We start from the raw sequence: 6,001 nt of genomic DNA, 5'->3' as shown, positions 1-6,001 counted from the left end.
TTGTATTTTTCCATTATTTTGTTTCTATTTTCTAAGATAAATTTTAGTTATCAATTATAATAATGCAACGATAATCTGCTTATAGTTCTAGACACAAAACTGAATGTCGCAGTTTCTTAAGGCATGCTAAGAACGGGAAATTCGGGAAACTTCGTCACATATTCTCCTCGGGCATTCCTCAGAGCCTGAAGACAAAAGTGAGTCCTGCCAGTGAGGACGTATGTTGCAGAGACCTGGACACTGACGGTAGGACTGGTCCACCATCCATCAAATATCTGATATCCATCAAAGAAACCTCAAGCATAGCTCTCTCCATATCAGAAATTAGGTTATCCGTCAGAAGACTACGGTTACCGACATAGCTGTCAAAATATGCAAGCTGAAGTGGCAGTGGGCTGGTCATATCTGCCGAAGAATCGATAACAGTTGGGGTAGACGAGTTCTCGAGTGGAGACCACGAACAGACAGACGCAGGGTGGGACGCCCTCCTGCCCGCTGGACCGTAGGCGGGTAGCCGGTTGGAGGAGGAAGTCCGAGAACCGAGTGTTGTGGCGCTCATTGGGAGAGGCTGCAACTGAGATTTACCAACTCCTCAATGAGTGCTGGTGTTGCGGTACAGTGCCAGGTAACTGGAACGGAGTGGTCATAGTTCCTTTGCATAAAGACAAAGGCTCTCTCCAGGTCCGCAACATTCACCGTGGCATCAGCCTCTTAAGTATCGTTGATTCTGTATGCAAAAATATTGATTGAAAGGGTATATAGGGAGACAGAGAATAAAAAATCTTGGATGTGTTGGCATGGTATTTGAAGAAAGGGAATGGGATTTGTGGATTACGATCTTATCACTACGTATAATGTCACAGATAGGTCCTGGCTTAACAGAGTTCTGTGCCTTCTTAGATTTAGGAAATGCTTTTATAGTAAGGAGGAATGATTTGTGGGACACAATGTCCGTTTATGGAGTGGACAGCCAATTGACGCGACCACTGGGTTCCCTTTAGGGACTTTAGCTTGCGTTAGGATAAATAGAGCCTACACTGACTGGTTTAGCATCCACAGGGGTGTTAAGCCCTGCTTAATGTGTGCTTCGCCTTGGGTGTTTCATTTATTTAAAGAAAGTTATGTTAGGGATATAAAAGATGATAAAGAGGATTGCGAATCGAAAAGTTACTTCTTAAGTGCATGTTGTACGCTGACAATTAAGTCTTACTATCATCGTCGGTAGAATAGCTGCAAAAATAAGTAATTTTCCGGTATGATGTTTAAAAATGAAGGGAATGAAAGGCGAAAGTAATGATGTTTGAAAGAGATGAAACGGTGACTGAGTGTAAGATCAGGATAGAGAATTAAAGATTACAGCAAGAGAATGAGTTTGTATTGTTTGGGTATCCTGTTAACGAGAGATGTAAGGGGGTTATTGAAAGTGAAAGTGGGAAATCAGATAAATTTATTGGAGCCTGGAACTCTGTAATGAGGAGTCAGAAAGTGTCTCAAAAAGCTCGTTTGGATGTTCATGGGAGTGTTGTTCCCTACGCTGATGTCATTTATTATTGTTATCTCTAAAGATCTAGCATACTCGTATCCTTGCAGCTGTACAGTAAGAGGCCGAGAAACCTGCAGGTTACAGTGCACGTGACTGCACTAGTTCATCTTCAAATCCAATAGGAATTTTACTGACGGTTGTTATCCAAAAAACAACAAATAAATAATAAAATATCGGTACCTATAAACATACAGAATGTAAAAGCAATGCTCCTGAAATCATGAACCACGTGCTCCTTCAGTCCAACTAAAAAAGTCTAAGGGACATACCTACGCAAATTATCATTTTTTTCAGTTTACCATACAGAATTACCTACTCTGGAATATTACGAGTATGTATGGGATTTCTAAAGATGTGAGTGTTAAATTAAAGTAAACTATTCTTGCAGATACCAGAGCTTTTAACTGTTTTTGAAAAATCTGCCCTTAATAAATTTACAGTAAGAGGCCTTCCTTACTATGCCATGGTCACATCAGCAACTACGTATCCAAGCAGTAGGTATATTGAAATGTATGGTATTAGCGACGATGCCACACCGTCGCCAAGTGAGTTAGGTACCATAAATTTCAATACTTACAGCTTGGACACGTTGCTGGTAACGCGGTCAATGAGGTTCTAGTGAGGCTGGGCTCTAACTTTTATAGAGAGCCGGTCGAGATTTTACAACGTTAACAGAAAATAATGGTACATTGTACCACATCCAACTCAATAGTTTAACATTATGTACAAATAACAAGGTCGGTTCTTCCATATCCGACAATCACAAGGAAAAGAAGAACAAATAATAAAGTCGGTAATAGCATATACAACAGTAGTACTTGAAACGCAAGCAAGTAACAATGTGGGATGTGGTACATCCGACTCAAAATTAAAATAATGCGCAGTTAATACTGTTGGATGTGCCGTTTGCTACAATGTTACCTGTTCAGTACTGTTTATACAACTTCCATACGAAAATTTAATAAAATATTAATTGTTAAAAAAAAATACATTGTATTAAGCAAGCATGTTAATGTGAGATGCTATAAAAATATATATTTGTTTAATTGTATCCGTTTTAATGGAACATGTTTGTACACAAATCTTCAAATTCTGTCATACATTGTCTTGAGATCTTTACCAGTTCCTTGATACACTAAGACTACCATTATTTAGAGCAAGACATTATAGTTTCATTATTTTTATAAATTAATTGATCTTAAAGACCACATAATAAAATTGTATAACGCAACTTGGGCTCCTCCCGCTAACATGGCGGGAAGTGGTAGATACGACCGGTCGCCCCGCTCGCCCGCCCCGGGAACAGTGTCGCGACATACTTACCGACAGTGTTAAGCGGTCGCCATGAACAGATCCGACTTTTTTCCACAAGAAAAATCGGGAAATATTCATAATTAAGAGCTGAAACTTTCCTAACACCTTCCTTATTGATATTATGACCTTCTAGTGCAATAAACTGAAAAATGGCCAAAAGTCAGTTACGACATTGTTAATTGCTACAGTCGAGACAGAGAGAGACTTTTAGATTGTTTTTTTGTAGCTAAGGTCATTAGGGTTATGAACATGCGTCCATGACCTCATTAGGTAAATGTTCGAAAGTTGATTCCCTATTTTTTTATAACGATCTTTTTTATGCTAAGTAATGATGAAGCAATCGATTGAATTGTGTGTTTCTGTGGTGTGTCTTGCTCAATTGTTTAATGGCACTGGAATGACACCGGATGGAGGTGTGCATTCGTGATGAGTATGAGGTTGCCGGACAAGTGAGCAAGAACCATTGGTAATCAGATCCTGATCCGTGTTTTTGTTTAGTACAGAGTTAAAGATAGTGGATTAACTTTCGAGTAGGTATTGATTTGTTTTGTCTGATACCACTAGATGAAGTGGTAGTAGACTGACGCCGGATAGAGGTTGTCTTGAGTCACTATCAGACGCCAGAGAGAGGTTGTCTTGGATGAGATTATGATTAATTTAAGCTGTGTATACATTCTTCGATTATTTTTAACGTTATTGCTGTTCCATCAATGGGTTTAAGCTGTTTTGAAAATTTCCTTTTGAAACGTGTAACTAATTGAACTTTGATATCCAATTTTGAGATTTAATGACTTTTTGTCTGATACTGTTCAAGTTAAAGCTTCATAGTTCATCAGTGTGATGAATGCAGAGTTCATGAGCCCACTGCTTTCTTCCCTTACTAGGTCAGGACTGGCCGAGTAAAATTCAGTAACTGCGGTTGTTTTTCTTTCTTTCCAGATAACTCACACGAGGACGTGTGAGATGTCATGATGGCCGTGTCGCAGCGTTGGCAGACAAACGCCGCATCGATGTTGATTGAGCGTGTAAACGCGTCGTAATCGAATCAGAAACGTCAAGGGATTTTCCTTGGGTAAGGTCGATACAGCCCTGGCAACATTTTAAAAAGTAAGAGGTCACGTGACGTTTAAAAAGTAAAGGGGCCATGCCGCCACCATTCTGGATTGGGAGCTTGGACGAGTTGGACGTGACACGGGAAACAGTGTGCTGTATCGAACTTGCCGCGTTTCTAAAAGTAATCCGTCTGCATCATCGCGATCTTGCATTGTTACATTAAGTGTTGATTGTATTCTAAACAATTAAGATACGAACTACACGAAGAGCCTATTATTTCCGCCCGCCTGATGAATCCACCGCCAGACGAGATGCCCGGCGGGACGACCCCTCCCCGTCATATATATATATATATTATATATATATATATATATGTATAAATGCGAAAGTAACTGTGTCTGTCTGTCTGTCTGTCTGTCTGTCTGTCTGTCTGTCTGTCTGTCTGTCTGTCTGTCTGTCTGTCTGTTACTCTTTCACGTCAAAACTACTGAACGGATTTGAATGAAATTTGGTATACATACGTTATAGACCCTGGGAAAGAACATAGGCTACTTTTTATCCCGGAATTCCCACGGGAAAACTTTTTAAGGCGAAGCGAAGCGCGCGGGCACAGCTAGTAATGAATAAGATTGAATAAGCACCGCATACCCCAATGAACTCCGACGCGCCGCCGGCCGCAAATAGAACGCCATTTTTTTAGTGCAACAAAAGTGCATCGTTTGACAAACAGTCAATTGCAGCCAGTGCGTCGCGTGGCGGGAAAAAGAAAAAACACTAACCAAAATGGCGGACCTCACTTCAAAAGCCGTTGCTTGGTTGGTGTTCGAAATTTAAAAGAGCCGCGTGTGTTTTGCTATCATGGTTTGTTTTGGAGGGCAATCATTGAGGGTAGGGCTAGATAGACGTATTACATATTTTTGGTCCATTCCATTTCACAATGTTTTTAGATCATGTACCTATCTTGTGTAACTGTGGTTATATAAGTGAGGTCCTCGAGACTTCCACCTCTAGCTAGTATTAGGGGAATAAAGTTCAGGACCGGAATTTAGGTTTCAAAGGCCTCTGTCAAGATGCGTGGCATCCCTGTGTCTTCGGCCTTCCCACATCCAGATACTAAGTACTGCCTGTTTGTCAAATGTCTAATGTAATAACAAATCTATAATGATTCTATCCCTACTGAAGCTTACAGATTTGTTGGGTCAACAAGATAAATCCCACTCGGACACAAGCGGCCAGCTAACAATTTTTATTCATCTGACATCCAAAACAGATATGATCTGTCATTTTATATTGTTCCACCGCCGGACTGGCTGGACAGAGAATTTTTCAATCTAAAAACTATTCGAAAATGGAAACGGCAAAAAATATTAAGAGACAAAACGCAATTGGGAACCAAAGCAGAGCGACGACCGTGCGAATGTGTCGCAGTTTTAACTGGCCACTAGTGCCGTTTTGTGTCCGTATTACGAGGGCCATAAGGCGGCTTTTAACTCGCGCGAATCGTATGACAAATGACATCGATATTGGCAGTTCGGGCTATTCTGTTGCTGTTGGGCCACGGTGGGACGTTTTGATTTCGCTCTGATTTCCAAGTTGTATTTTTGAACATCGTTCAATGCCAATAAGGAATAATCTTTGTACACTTCGGATATGAAAGAGAGTACGAATATTTGGATACTATTGATATTTATAAACAGAAAAAATTCTTTAATTGAGGACCTTTTGCAAAATCCGTAATGCGTCATTTTACCCTCAAATGGGCTCGGATTATAATAGTATTTTTGTGGTCAAGTTACTTCTTTACATAATACCTAGGTACCTATTACCCAGTGAGTTCTACTCCATGAACGTGTGCCAAATTTCATCCAAATCCGCTTAGCCGCTATATGATTTCGCCAACAGCGAAGCTCGCAATCTCTCACATTTATAATAATAATAACAATATAAAGTGAGATTCCCTTCGACTTGGTGCGGCGATGATACAATTACGTTGTTTTCCGAAGCGGATAATGTCTTCATGTATTCGGGTATTAGTACACGCTCGAATTACCATACAGATAGCGTTTTGTGTATTAACCCCGCGCGTCGTAC

Source organism: Plutella xylostella, chromosome 25 (assembly GCF_932276165.1).
Source record: "Plutella xylostella chromosome 25, ilPluXylo3.1, whole genome shotgun sequence".
Taxonomy (NCBI): Eukaryota; Metazoa; Arthropoda; class Insecta; order Lepidoptera; family Plutellidae; genus Plutella; species Plutella xylostella.
The sequence above is the reverse complement of the archived record's forward strand: the minus strand, read 5'-3'. Positions refer to the sequence as shown.